General features: G+C 35.9%; 1 long non-coding RNA gene across 1 annotated transcript; it reads right to left on the bottom strand.

Moving 5' to 3' along the window:
* Positions 1-1,603: 1,603 nt before the first annotated feature.
* On the bottom strand, positions 1,604-6,964 carry LOC134759185 (uncharacterized). The gene is made up of 3 exons (XR_010135126.1): positions 6,797-6,964; positions 4,707-4,909; positions 1,604-1,694 (listed from the first exon to the last, which is right to left on the bottom strand). It is a non-coding gene; the product is annotated as an uncharacterized lncRNA (long non-coding RNA).
* Between the last annotated feature and the right edge of the window lie 9,279 nt (positions 6,965-16,243).

Genomic DNA, 16,243 nt, shown 5'->3' with positions numbered 1-16,243 from the left:
TCCAACACTCACAGACCATCAGTTATTTTACAAATCATCAGTGGTTTACCTGGATACCCACAAGCAAATGCGAATCCAGGTTTAGTGAGGCCTCAGCTGAAACAATTTCAGAGACCTTATTTAAGGAAAATGATACAAAGTAAAAATGCAAAATTAGGTAAGAGAGTAAATGCTTATTTAAGGTGAGGAAAGAAATCACATATTCTGACAATTAAGAAGCTGACAAATACCAAAAACATGATAGAATTACAAAAATAATTTTATTATTAGTTGTTTAACACACACTTATAACACTGTTTTTCACAGCCTTTTTGGTTTTCTACTCTTTTTTTCACTTCTCCACATGAAGACAATTTTATAATTTCATTTCATTTCCTATAGAAAAATGTTTGCTCAATTTTTAAATTATGATAGTACATAAAAGCCTTCTGTGGCTTCGTAACTTGTATTTAGTCACATTGAGTAAATTTTTAGGGTAGTCATTCTATTCGTTTTCCTTCAAATATGAGTTATAATATTGAAAAGAAATTCTACATCTAGCTCCTGGCTTCAAATATTTAAAATTTTATTTCTCTTCTACGGATTACAGACTTTCTATGATGAGTTTTCAGGACACATTCCTATTATGACATGACCTTTGGCCCATACCTTCATACTATAGCTCTGCAAAGTGGGCACACTAGATGCTAGGAGTATTTATGGAAGCCATTCTTATATTAGGAGAGCCAGCAATAACCTAATTGTGAACAGAAATGGCTGAGACCCACATAAATGTATCTCACTAACCCCAAACTAATTATATCCCTAAGTTTATTTCCTCTCAACTGCATCCCAACATGCTACCCAACCTGAAAGGAAATGTGACGGAAAGGAAAATGAAGTACAAAGAGACAGTGATCTTAAGACATTTTGGTTACAATAGCTGTCTTAGTCAGTTTGGGCTTCCACAGCAAATACCATTGACTGGGTGACTTAAACAATAAACTTTACTCCTCACAGTTCTGGAGGCTGGAAAGTCCAAGATGAAGATACTGGCATTTGTGGTGCCTGGAGACAGCCATCTTCTTGTCATATCCTCACATGGCCAAGTGGGATAAGAGAGTGGGGACAGCCATCTTCTTGTCATATCCTCACATGGCCAAGTGGGATGAGAGAGTGGAGACAGCCATCTTCTTGTCATATCTGCACATGGCCAAGTTGGATGAGAGAGTGGGGACGGCCATCTTCTTGTCATATCCTCACATGGCCAAGTGGGATGAGAGAGTGGGGACAGCCATCTTCTTGTCATATCCTCACATGGCAAGTGGGTTGAGAGAGTGGGGATGGAGGTGGGATGGGGTGGAGGGGAGACAGACTGAATCTCCTAATACATCCTTGAAGTGATATTGCTCTTCAAATGTTAGTGTTTAGTTTATAATATGTCTTTTATTTGGGATTCTTAGTTGTCAATTGAAAGGCAGTAGGAGAAAATATAAGTCAATGTTTTCTTTTTCAACCCAATTTAGCACATCAATTAGGAATTGAGACACCTACTCCTCTCAGTTTTTTTTGTTACCTCCACAGTTTGTTCCACTTTCAGTCCAAGCTATAGATTGCTCACCTTTCCTCTTCTATGTTCTCTTCCTCTTTTCTCCACCTCTCCCGCCTTATGTCTCCTTCCTTTAAGTTAGGTCATATTGCATTCCAAGGAGCTCCTCAATAAAAAAAGAACCTTAAATGTCATCTGGTTCAGTAGTTTCGTTTCAAGCAATAAAAAATAACTCTCCTATGCAGACAAGTATTTTTGAAAGGACCCTTTCTTGACCTCTGATACACTGAGCAACCCCTTGATTTCAGCCCTTTCTTACCTGCCTTTAACAAGCAGCCCTTTATTAAATTGTTCTTTTATTTCAAAGTTTTTTCTAAATATCTTCATTTTCTTCTTTTATCCTTGACCCTCCCCTGTCTACTGGCACACAGGATGTCACTTGCATTTATATTTCCAACTGCACTGCCCCTTAGGTGGCTGAACATTCATGAACTGAGCATTTCTAAGGTAATTTTACATGGATAACCTTTTATTTGTTGGGTAAGATGGGACTACACTTTAATAGGTAGTAGATTTTGGAGGGAACATATGTTTATTTACAACCACAAATTCTGCCTGGTTTAGTAAAGTCCCACATATGGCTGAATTACTTGCTTCAAATAAAAAACCCAAACAAAACAAAAACAACCTTTTCCAGAACCCCAAAACACACGCATGTGCACACATACACACACACACACACAACATATCCTAAAACAACAACAAAAATTCACACTGAGTATGCACAATAAGACTATGCTAATGGGAGGGATGGATTATTTAAGAAAAAGATGTTTCAATATTTAAGGATCCTGTGTGGGGTAGAATCACAAAACATCAGGAGAAAAGAGAGCATTTTCCAAAGAAAGTCTACCTTATTGGCTGGCATATTGAAACAATGGCAAATAGATTCTTCAAACTTCTAAATTTTTTCCATCAAAGATGAAAATTAAGTACAAGCAGTCTAATTTATACCATTCTTAGAATTTAAGGCATAAGGAAAATGGCTTAATAAGGAGGCACTCCCCTGTCAAATACCTTTAATGTGCATTATAGAGCTTTTTGGTTGGAAATAAGACTTTTTAGTCTAATCTGTCAAGTATGACATGTCAGCAAAACTTGATCAATTATGTGGGTGTTTTATGCAGCTAAAATAATAAAGCAACTGATACTAATCTTCAGTTAAAAATGACTGATCCTGCACATCCATTCATGGTCTTTTAGTCAGGCTGATGTCTGGACTTTATACTATTCAAAATCATTTTCATTTCTCTTTGCACTTGATGTTACTCTTAAAGCTCTCAGCCGCACGCTGCTTTTAAAGTCTTAACCTGCAAGCCATTTCTGCTGTTTGTCAGCTTTGGTTTTTCACTCTTTTGTTCTCCAGTACTGACTTCATTATTTATAACAACACAGGACCATATGCAGACTAATTTTTATAGAGCCACCCACTCACTTTTGGCATATGAAAATTCTGGGTTTCTGAACCACCTATCTAATATCCATCATACGTATATAATCATACACCTATATATGTTAAAAGACTAGAACTTTAAATAATACCAATGGCAGGTTCAGACTGATATTGCAGTTAAGTCATATTGTCTTGAATATTTTTAACCCTATTCAGTGAATGTTTTGGTTGAGGGTTACCAGTCATTAGAGTTTAATGGATTATTTCTTTTCTAAGATTTGTATTTACTTAATACAGAAAAATACCCCTTCACCAAGGACACAGCAAGATCCTCTGTGAAGAAGTAATAAGGTGATGCCAATATGTGTCCTCTCTCCCCATCCACGGGGTAACCAGGATAAGATAGATTATCCCCAACTCCAGGTAGCTTCACAAGTTGCCAACCTTATAGAATTAATTTGCATGTGAGTTTTAGGATAAAATTATCATCTAACTGAAGCAGTTTAGCATGACCAGTAGCTCATATAGCACAAGCACCTCTGTGTAAATCATTTTAGGTTTTAGTAAAGTTTAAATTTTCTTTTTAAGAAGTATACCACTGTAACAGAAGGAACTTAGAGAAAGCCAAGGCCTTCCTTTTTTGGGGTGGGGCTGGGGGGAACTATCTCAGGGAAGAATGTAGTCATTGCTGATGGAGTATTTTCATATTAATTAGAAGCCTTAGGTTTGTTTTTGTTGCCTTAGGATAAGCAAAGCATACATCTCAGACTGGTATGTAAATATCTATATAAATAATATTTGATTTTCAACATGTATGAGTATTAAAACATCAAGTTTATATGTAAGTTACAAGACCAATCTTTGCATGTCTTGTCACTATAGGGTTAGATTCAAATATGGATGCTCCTGAACCTTCTAAAATTTTGGAAAACTTTTAAAGAGTAATATGCAAAATTATCAATATACCATTAGATAAAAGTGAATATGTACTGAGAATGAGTAAAGAAAACGTAAGAAATGAAAAATGTAAAAGGCTGACAAATCTCATATCACAAATTCTAGAAAAATAACAATATTTTAATAAATTAGCTGCTTGCATACTCCTAATTTTCATCTTCAAATGATAAGAATTTTGTTATAATTCTAATTGAGAAAATAGAACCATAAATTTGGTCTTTTTCCCTATGTGGTTGATAAAAATTTGTTTTTTAAAAATTATTGTTAGATGTGATTTCATAGACATTCTTGCCATTTGTGGGATTGTCAGGGGTTTGTAACCTACAAATAAAGGAATTCTTGTTTATTCTATTTCACTTGATTTTTATAAAAAAGAAAAAAATTCAGTGTACACTTCTATATGCTTCATCATCAAATATGGAAGAGAACTTTCATCTTGACTAAGCATCTATGAAAGCTGAATCATCTACTTACAAATATACATGTTTGATAACCGTAGGGGGTTTCTACAGATTTGCTTCTGCCTTTGTATATTTTACACTTTGTTTCTTCTTCATTGCTCACAGCTAATTTACTTCCAGTACTGGTTGCCAAAAGTCACACTTTGTGTGATATCTGGCCAGGTAGGTTTGTGTTACAATGTTCAGTGAGTAAGCAAGGTAAGTCTTGGAAGTTATTCCTACAGAAAAATGATTAGTGATAAATCCATTATACATTGAAGTGGTGAAAACCACATTAAATATATCTAGGTATTTCATGAAACATTACCTGTCTTATGCAGAATGGATCTGATGAGCAGGAAGTAGCAAATACTTCAGATGCTTTCATGATACATTTGCGAATGATGGAGTGAAACCCTGCAGAAATTCAGGGGCCTGCCACCTTAGTGAAGTTTCTGAAAGTTCAATAGTCTGCAGCATGCTGAAACGTCCACTTCAAAGTGAAAAACAACTTACTATATCTTGCATCACCTGTGAAAAACAGAAGTGTTTCTTGAATTTTGGGGGCACTCTATACCACATTTGAATGTGCTTCTTAAATTACTTAATGGGTACAATGCGTGCTATGCTGGTGACGGATACCCTAAAAGCCCTAGTTTGACCATTATGCAATCTATGCATGTGTTAAAACTGCACTTATATCTCATGCATTTATGCCAAAAAAATCATTCATAAGACTGCCAGTTTTGAGTGGGTAGTGAAGAAAAAACTGAGCTCTGCATGTTTAGAGTTCTTAGTCCTTGACGTGGAAGTGTTTCCACCAGAGGACATAACAATTGTTCCACTAAATCAGATGATGAGACTAAGACCTTGGCATACAGGGCTTGTTATGCACGGAACCAACAGGCAAACAAAAATAGGTTAATTCTTAAGTAACTTCACCTGATCACCAAGAACAAATTAGGTTGCTGCTGTAAAACGTGGTCAAGGAAGACGGTGTCTGCAACCCATGGGAATGTCTGGGGGGCTTTTAGACTTTTCGTGTCTAGTAATAAAGATGAATGGAAAACAACAGCAACCAAAAAAGACAGGACAATTAAGAACTCAGACCCTTTGAAATGGAAGTTTGAGTGATTCCACCAGGTAAAGAACCCAGAGCAGCTGAGGTTTTGCCTGAGGTAAAGGAAAGTATGGAATGGGCACTGGATAAGGAAGCCATAGATAGCAACTGCAACCTCATAACCAATTATAGCAACTAGAATTGTAGTACCTTTCAAAATTTTCTTTTCTTTAAACGTGTTTGTTTGCATGCACTTAACGTTTTCTTCTTTCTCCTTCCCATTTTTACTTTATGTTCAAGCTGGTGGATTATTATCATTATTCTTGAGACAGGGTCTTGCTCTGTCATCCATGCTGGAGTGCAGTGACACAATTATAGTTCACTGCAGCTTCAAACTCCTGAGCTCTAGCAATCCTCTCACCTCAGCCTCCCGAGTAGCTGGGACCATGGATATGTGCCACCATACCTGGTCAATTTTTATCTTATTTTATTTTATTTTTTGTAGCAAAGCAGTCTCACTATTTTGCCCTGGCTGATCGTGAACTCGTGCGCTCAAGTGATCCCCTGCCTTGGCTTCCCAAAGAGTTGGGATTATAGTCATGAGCCATTGTGCCTCGCTTAATTTTATAATTTAGTCTCTAGGTGTTAGGATTTTCAGTGGGACTATGAATAGAAAAGAGAAAACTTTTAATATATAGTCTTTAGGTGTCAGGATTTTCAGTGGGACTATGAATAGAAAAGAGAAAACTTTTAATATACAATTTGTGGATAGTTCAAATTCTCAAAATAATTCCATGCCATAATGGTAATGTTACCTAAAACAGAATACTGCTACCTGTATATGTGGAAATGATCAGAAGGTTTGCTTCATTAAAGAAAAAATTGTGTATTTAAATTTGCTTAATTGTGTAAATGTTTAATTACAAATATTTTTTCTGTAATAAACAATAAAAAAATCTAGATTAAAGAGATAAGTATTAATTTCTAAGAAAATGTTTTCACAACTAAGTTAAATCCTAAAATAATTTACTCATAGGAGTTAAGAAATTATTTTTCTTTACATACCTTTCAGAGTTGTAAGGATTAGAAAAATAGGTAAAGTACCCAGCACACAGACAAGCTCAATAAAGTTATAGCTATTATAATGGGAGCTGGAAGGATAAAAGTTGTAAAAAGAAATAAAAGTTTGAGTGATATTACAGTGAATAAGATAAGTATGTGATTCTTGTATATGCAATATTCTATTTACGAGCACGTTAGAAAAGGGATGGGCTACTTTTATTTATCATAAGGAAAGAAATGCTGTATTCATAGGGATGGTGATATGGTTAGGCTTTGTGTCTCTACTCAGATCTCACCTTGAATTGTAATCCCCATAATTTTCAGGTGTTGAGGGAGGAACCAGGTGGAGGCAATTGAATCATGGGGGTGGTTTCCTCCGTGCTGTTCTCGTGATAGTGAGTGAGTTCTCATGAGATCTGATGGTTTTATAACCGTCTGGCATTCCCGCTGCTGCCTTGTGAAGAAGGTAGCTGCTTCTGCTTTGCCTTCCGCCATGACTGTAAGTTTCATGAAGCCTCCCCAGGCACGCAGAACTGTGAGTAAATTAAACCTCTTTTCTTTATTAATTACCCATTCTTGGGTATTTCTTTTTAGCAGCATAAGAACGGACTAATACAGACAGGAACCATACAAATGTGAAAGGTAGAAGTATGGGTCATGAACTCCTAAATGAGACTAGATGGCGTCCTGTACCACCTCGCATCTGCCCACTATTACGAAGCGTCTGACTGTGATTATTCAGTAACGCCAAAGGGTCCACATTTCTCCAGAGGTGGATTAAGTCTATGATCGGATGTTCCTAGGACAGGTTGCAGTCTTTGAAAGATATTTTTGTACTCATGTTCTGGTGGATTAAAACATTTTTCCCCCAAAATCCATTATTTCAGATTCAGACGTCATATCTATGGGGCGTATTTTCCTCCCGAGGATGAGGAAAAAGAAGGAGAAAAGATAGCCAGAGGTACAGTTATTGGTGTTCACCTTCTCATCCAAATATCAGGTTCCCGCTGGCAGGAGGAAGAAGGCTGGGGAGTGTGCAGGCACCTGCCTTTGGGAGTGTTTCAAGTCATTTCTTTGTGGGTGATGTAGCACTGTAAGGTGGAAAAGCAGAACAATTTGTATCAAGCCAGACCTGAATTTGAATCCTGTCACAGCTCATAATAATTGCCGCCTCAGCCGAGCTGCTTGATAACTTTGGCTTTAGTTTCAGTTGCATAATGGGGATAACATTACCTATATTTAAAAATTATAATCTGTAAAACAGAGATCATATAAAAGTACCATATACTAAAGTATGTTCTGGAGATCACTGGACTCCAGGAGATGTAAATCTGCGCTCAACAACTGAAATCTCTGTGGTCAATTAAATGTGGGGAAAGCTACTTTGCTAAACCCCCTTCTTGGAGGTTCACAGCATACACACTGGCAAATACATTAATAGTTCCTGGAAATTCTGCAGTAAAAAAGGAAACCTAGTTAACAGTTAAACATATCACTTTATTTGTTTGGGAAAGACTTGTTTTTTCTTGGATTATCTAATTACATCCCACAGAACATTTTTACCTTAATATGGTTTGGGAAGCCTTGGGCTCATACAGCACATGGAACGTGACAGATTTCGACAAAGGATAGCTATTATCTGTGGATTTATAAATGTGTAGCTGGAGGATAACCAAGGATAGAAGGGGCGTCTTTAGTCCAATATAAAGCTAATAATTAATACGGAAAGTTCCTGTAGGGAACAAGGCTAACGTAATTAGGTCAAGTTAATTTATGTGGCTATTTTCTTTTTGTCTGTTTATAGTGAAGTAAATCAATACTGGAAGTGTAAGAGTTTGAATATATATTTTGGACTCACATAAATGGCCTTTGACAAATTACATACATACTCACAGGCGCACACATCCTTCTTAAGTTAAAGACAATATAAGGTATTCTCTGTATTGATTAATTTTAATGTAGGCTTGTTTAAGAACTCACTTGAAGCTTATTAAGTAATGCCTTTAGTTCTTTAATGATGAGTTCTTCTTCCTGTTTTTAGGAGAATGGTTATCAGTTTTCGAATTAAGAGTGGGGGCTGGGTTGATTCTCACTTCCACAGTTCATCAGCCACGTGGCCTTGAGCAAGTTATTTAATATCTCTAATCTCAGTTTTCTCATCTGATACCTACTTCAGAATTTTATTGAAAAGATTAAATAAGTTAATCCACATATTTACTATAGCAGTTGGCACATGGTAAGAAGGAAATAAGTTTTAGTTATTAACTGTAATACAAATATTTCTATTTAGATATGCAACTAGGCTGGGCACGGTGGCTCACGCCTATAATCCCAGCACTTTGGGAGGCCCAGGCGGGCAGATCATGAGGTCAGGAGTTCGAGACCAGCCTGACCAACACGGTGAAACCCTGTCTCTACTAAAAATACAAAAATTAACGGGGCGTGGTGACACATGCCTGTAATCCCAGCTACTCAGGAGGCTGAGGCAGGAGAACTGCTTGAATCCAGGAGGCAGAGGTTGCAGTGAGCTGAAATTATGCCACTACACTCCAGCCTGGGTGACAGAGAGAGACTCTGTCTCAAAAAAAACATGCAACTGAAATATTTATTTATCAAAAACCGAATCTACTCGGCTGAAAATTATTCTAAATGCGGTGCAAATCATTTAACTCTTATTGAGGTTAAATTAACTTACACAGAATGACACATACTTAGGGAAGAGAAGGGACCACTATGTTCCTTCTTATGTAAGACAAGACTGCTGATTTAAAAAAAGGAGAAATGCAGTGACTCCTCAATTTCCAGCGTAAAATGAATGTTTTTATCCCATTCCTTCTGTTCAAGTCTTGAAATACAAAGACTTTGCAATCTTAGGTTATAAGATCAGTGATAACATTACCTTTCTTTACCACCTATTCACTTCAGTGGGTGAAGTTTCACTCACTGATGTTAACAACTAAGAGATTTGTCATTATAGATCTATGATTTTGATGAATCTTTAGTTTCAAGCATATTATGGTTTTTGTTATGACATTCTGAAGGTAAGTTTAGTTTTTTTCTATCCTCATTCTTCACATCAGTGACATGTATTCTTGAAACGAGTATTTCATTCCTCTAGTCATTGTCTGTTGTGTTTGCAAACTTAACTGCACATTTTCAAGTTTTTCTATTTTCCATGTACTTATGTATCTTTGCTTGTGGTACATAGAATCGTGGAGATGTATACACTGTGTCTTCCACTTTGTGGGAAAATTCCAGATACTGTTTTCCAAGAAAACAGTTTTTTTGTAGATTTCTGATTGTTCTAATTTCACAGTGCCTTAAAAAAAGCTCTGATTTCAGAGACACATCTTAGACTGAGGACATGCCTGCTTTGTAGTCAGATAGATCTGATTTGAGATTCAGGTTCTTTATTTCTCTTTATAGCTGTGAGATTTTGTGCAAATAATTAACCTTTCTAAGCTTCTGTTTTCTTCTGGAGTTCCGAGAATTCAATAAGACAACACACAAAAAGCACTTAGCATGTGTCAGGCACATAGTATGTGTTCAGAAAACATGGGTGATTATGTTATATTAATAACAATAAAACACAAATCTTTTTCTTTGTACATAAAACCTATTCAGATAGATTCCTTGCTTTCCTTTTGTGTGAGTACTGCATAGAACACTTTGATGATAGCAACATTATTTTTCCTTAAGATTTTTAATGGTTTTTATTTAGTTTTGCTTTTGAAAAGGTGTTAATTCTCTTTCTGACCTGTAAGTTGTTTCCATAATACCACAAGCAAATCAGATCTAGCCACAAATTTTTAATCAGAACATTTATTGAGCATAATCCACCTAGTCATCCAGAAAAGTAATTTGTGCTTCTAAGTCTTTGCTGAGTAATTTATTTGTATACAGAGGCTTCTGAGCAAACAAATGTTTCACTTTAATGTTATATAGCCCTTGTCATATATACATCTATCGTGTGTGCATATTACAAAATATTTTCTGTCAATTTAAGCTTCATACACTGCCCCCTGCAGGAATAACAAGAATCATGACTGTTTATTGAGCCCTGTTAGGTGCCAAGCAGTGTGCTAGTTGTAATTCGCAAATTATCTTAATTCTCATATCTTATAGCCCCCGTTTTACAGATGAGAAAATGGTCGTTCAGTGTTTACAAAATTTAAGGAGGTCTCCACAATTTATAAGTACCAGAACCAGAACATAAATCTCCATTCTTGTGTCCACAGCCTGTGCTGTCTTCACTGCACTGCTCTGTGACCACTGCTGCCTCTGTTAAAACGTTTCTGCTCATTCAGAATGTACATGCCAAACACCCTGGGATGGCTCTGTTCAATGGTCCCCGAGTGTTTTCATTTTTCCATGTTAAAAGTTTGCTAGTAATAGTTAACATGTTTGTCTTTGAATATCACACAGCCATAAAAGATTGTTGAAAAACTAAATTGACTAGTGATAAATGCAGTCTGATAAAAGATAGATGTAATTGGTTGATTATGAGGGAAAAGTGATTCCAATGAAGTAGCAAAACTCACAGCCTTTCCATAACTAAAACATTAAAACAACAGCAGATTTCTCTCTATGCATTAACACAGTATAGGGGAATAGTTGTATCCCATTCTTTGCCATTAAGTTCTCCCTAAATTAATTCCTAGAGAAATTATAGGCAAATAGCACCTTCCCCGCAGCACTTTTTTAATGCAGTAAGATAAGGATTAAGAAACCCTGTGGCCCAGTAAGAAACCTATTTTGTAGTCTCTTTGTACTGATAAAATTTCTTCTGGCACTGAACTCCCACTGTCAAAAATACTATAACATTTTACTAGTTTGCAAAAGATGAAAATGTTACCAGATGTTAAATTCAAGGAGCAAGTTAACAACTTCTGTTTTCAAATGGGTAGGTTTCCATCTTAAAAAGAAATAAAAAGGGACTCCATTCACCAGCCACAGTATAAAAAAGTCGAGTCATTTCTGACTTGAATTTTATAATTATTTAGTCTCACAGGATTGAGCTTTTGAATAATGAGATGTGCGCTAATTACCTTAATTCCCAGTAGGCTTTATAAATGCCTTCTTTTGAACCAGAAAGGCTTGAGTTTCCAGAACAAAGTAATTAAATAACTTTCACTCAGCAACATTATGGCCATAGATAGCACATGCCTTAATGCAGGAAATCTTACCATTATTCATGTGTTATGTATCTTTTGCTCTTCCATGATGGTGTCTCTCCCACCCTGACCTGGCTCCTTAGCATAAAAGGTTTATTGAAATGAAAGCATTTCAGAGGTCATTTTCTCACCTGACTCGTTAATCAGGGCTGGCATTTTTATTTAGTCCAGCTATACTCCACGTGAGAAAGATTAGTAGATCAGCAGCCACACAGAAAATGTGAGAAAAGAATAGGAGAAATGAATACACTTATCAAGTGAGTGTAGGCCTGTGTTTTTATTAGTCTTTTGATGGATCGCACTGGATACTTGGGGGAAACACACATGTGGCATTTTTCATCTGTATCCCAGAAGGATTTTTCAATGTTTCACCTTAGGTTCTTCAAAGAATAACTCTTTGATTCAGTAATAGCTATAGAAACCTTCTCCTTTGATATCCAAGGGTGGTGTGGAACTCTTCTTTTGATTAAGAAGCGCTCAGGCAATTGAAGAACATTACAATAGATGAAATAGGGAGAGGTTGTCAATCATCTTACATTAAGTCAGGCCTATACTAAAGACAAAATTGAGTTAAGTGTGAAAGAATATTTGATGCTACATATTCAAATATACAGAGTGATTTTTATTCGCCCTGTGCAATTCATCCTTTCCCTGTTCTTCCTTTATGCTAATTTCAATCCTCATTCTAAACAGTTGGTAGAGACAATATCAAAATTATGAGAGATGAACTCAATATTTTAACATCAGATTGGCAAATTGATAGTTGTTGCTTGAATACGGCATGTATGCTTTTGTTGTAAGTCCTGAAAACTTTAGTTTCAGGGATCCATCTTTCTGTGTCCATTAGACTGTCTGTGGTTTTCCAAACACTTGTCCCTTATTACTTGAGATGGGACAGTGAAAATGTATTGTTGAAGATGTTCCAGTACTCCATATGGGAATTCAAATAAAGACCGGTTAGTTTGCAAGTATGATTTCAGGATTCTTTAAAATTAACATAGGATACTACTTCAATTACAGATGCTACCTGAAATATTAACAATGTTGATGTAACTCTACTAGCAATAGATATAAGCTTATGTAAAAAATACCCTGTAACCAGGAAGCAATATGTTGATTTAAAAAAAAAAAACTATATTGGAACAGAGAAGTTAAAGCTGCAATTATGCAACACCACTGATTCAATGATTTTCAAATCAAATATGGGTTTTATGCCAGTGATTCTACCTGCAGACCTGTGCACTTCTCTCCTGAACTCCAGACCCTCTACTACTGTGTCACGATTGTCTCCTCCTGCCCTTCTTCCCTTCCTTTTCTCCCTCTTCCTCCCTCTTCTCTCCTTCCTGCTTTCTGCTTCTCTCTTCTTTCTTTCTTGCTTTCTTCTCTAAATAAAAACTGAACTCTTAGTTTGTACCCATAATTATGCTATGGGATATAAAACAAAATTTGAAACCTAAAGGGGAGCCATATTAAAGTTGATTTTGTCCATACATATACATTACAATAGGTATAAGTGGCAGACGTAATTTTCCCACAGAAACCTGATCCTTTTGTGTTCTTTTTCTCTCCATTATTGGAACTCCCATCCGTCAAATCACACAAACATGAAATCCAGGAGTTCTAGGCTCTTTCCTCTCTCCTTAAACATCCAGTCTCTAAACTAGTTAAGTCAATTATACCACCTTAATGAGTGTTTGGTCAGTTTTTTTTTTTCTGTTTATTTCCCCTGCTCCTATCTGTAGGCTGTCATTATTCTTTCATCCATATTTCAATAATTATAAAACTAGCCTCTCTTTCTTCAGTGTGTCTTTCTCCAATACAACCTTCATATTCATTTTTCATTATCAAATACATACTGAGTGCCTATTAGTGCCAGGCACTGTGCTGGAATTCTTTTCAACACACATATCTTATACTGTCTCCCCTTTTCCCAAGCTTATAAACTTTTGATGGGTTGTCATAGCCTTTGGAATAAATGTCAGACTCTGAAGCATGGTGTATACAGTCCTTCAACACAGGCTTCAACTTCTTTTTGTTCTTATTTTTCTTTTAGTTTTTTTTTCTACCTCTCACTAGTCAGCCTTTACCACAATTTCTTACCATATCAAACCTTTTCATTACTCTGAGTCTTTTCAAATACTGGCTCCTGTGATTCTCACCTATTCTTCAACTGACAAATTTCTCCTTATTCTTTAAGACCTAATTTTAACTCTTCCATCCTCATTGAAGCTTATCCTGACTTTTCCACCATGTTTATCCCTCTGTTTTTCACTCTTATGTTTACCATCATTAATGTCACTTGCATTAGATACTGGGCTCTTTGAGTCCAGAGATTGTGCCTCATTTATTCTTGGGTCCCAATGTCTATGTCATTACTACTGCATACTAGATGCCCGTTAAAAACCGAACACATGGCTCAGTGACTTAATTAACCAACATTTAGCTTGTTTTCATTTATCAAACAATCAATTGTCAAATGTTGCTTCACAAGATGACAGTTTAACTGGTAAAAGATACTATTTTATTATTGATTTTAAAATAAATACCTTATGAAAGTAGAAACATAGAATCAGTGCCACACATAAACTGTTAGGTTATGGAAGTTTATCAGGGGAGACTTTTTGTTTTTTTTTTTTGTCCCTTCTATCCTAGTTGGAAGGGATTAAGCTGTTAGTGAACATCTGATGTCTCTGGGAGATACAAGATGAAGACAGACTCAGGTTAAGTAGTAGTTTTACTTGTCATGCTAAATGAAAAGATGATCTCTGGCTACATAGTATTTAGAATTCATATTTTCTTCCCTTCGTGAATACCTTCCCAAACTTGCCTGTTTTCTCCTTCAAAACTTGGCACAATATGCTTACAGGTTAAGTTGACTTGTGGAAGTTTTCTGTCATGACTCTATTAAAATTTAATTCACATTATAATATTAGGAATGCACAGTTATGCTGCCTTGATGCTGTTTTCATGATACCTGCATGCATGCATGTGCTTTTGAATTGGCAAAAGAGACCCACAGTTCCTTCTCCTTTGAGATACATGGCAGAGATTCAGTACCTATGGAAGAAGGAATGTGATCTCCCTGCTCTCCAAAGATTAGCCACCCAATTGAGGATGCATTTCTATTGGTCTATCTGGATAGTCTCTATAGCTTTTTCACTTAGTTGAAAAATTACAATTGTTTGCTGTCTTTTAGAATGTAGGACATAGATTTCATTAAAAAGTAAATGTAGGGGATGCAGGATTACATTATTGTTGCTCAGAGCCATTCCTATATCACTTGATTGGTATATTACATGTATCTGGTTCATTCAAAAAAAGGTGATTGGCCAGGTTCAGGATAAGTGTATGGTTGAAGCACAAATACGCAGAGCAGGAACAATCTCTCTGTCCTACAGGATTGCTCTCTAAGGTCAATATTGCATTTGAAAGCAGCTTTGCTTTGAATATGACAGATAGGTTACCCAGAAGACCAGAGGGAATCAGTTGGTTCCTGGAATAAGTAATAAGAACTGAAACAGTAATCTTTTCAAGTGCAAATTTGACAACTGAGCTATGTCTGACTAATATTGAACATCCATATCGACCTGTTGAGGTCAATAGTTGGGCTTAGTTATGCTCTGTATTGACTGCTTACATTTTCTAAATGAGAGAGAAATGGCCAAATGGGAAAATTCAATTGCACCTAGAGAAAGGTTTTTTTTTTTTTTTAAGTGGAATTTAATTTTATATGGTAAATGAAGGCTATCTTTTGAAAATTTGGCGTTAGTTTTATTTTGATCTTATGAATTAATCCTATAGAAATCAATGTGTTTTTAGAGTAAGTGAGGATAGATAAATAGGTATGTATATACAACTATAACACTATGGCCTAAGTTGTTTTTATAAACCAAGAGACAGTGCAGCATAATGACAAAAGCCTATGGCTTTGGATCCATAGAGATCTGTGACTAGGCTTTGGCTTCTTTTGTTCCAGATTCCATCCTTGGATAAGTGCCTTGAGCTATTTGGTTCTCATTTTCTTAATTAATAATAATAATATAGTAGAAGCTCTTTAATCCAATGCAATTAGGACTTTTTTTTGATTAATGAAAAACGTAATTTAAGTGAGGAATCATAAAATGACATCTGTACAACACAATTTTAATCTTACCTAGAATGTCTAAAAGTACATTCATTCATTTAACAGTTTTTTGATGCCAAGCCAATGTCAATTCTCTAGATAGAGTCTGCAGTCAGCATGAAATTCCTTGACCTAAATAGCCGTAATGTTCCGTATATATTTCTAGTTTTTGTTTATGTAAAGTGGAATAATAAAGAATCTTGCAAAAGAAACTCAATACAGTGACCTTTGAGATATTTTGCAATTTGTCTCTATTTTTTACATTTGTCATATCTGTACCTAATTCAATAGCAATTTATTTTAGCAACCAGCCTTTCTCAAGTCTTATTTAGAAATAAGCCCCTTTTTGTTCTCATATCTTAATATTTAACCAAGTTACACAATGACAATAACAAGTAGAATGGATAATAAGCAAATATGTAAAGAAATGCAGCTGATTTCTTGCT

The sequence above is a fragment of the Gorilla gorilla genome, chromosome 1, assembly GCF_029281585.2.
Source record: "Gorilla gorilla gorilla isolate KB3781 chromosome 1, NHGRI_mGorGor1-v2.1_pri, whole genome shotgun sequence".
Lineage (NCBI taxonomy): Eukaryota > Metazoa > Chordata > Mammalia > Primates > Hominidae > Gorilla > Gorilla gorilla.
This window is presented reverse-complemented; position numbering and strand designations above follow the sequence as displayed.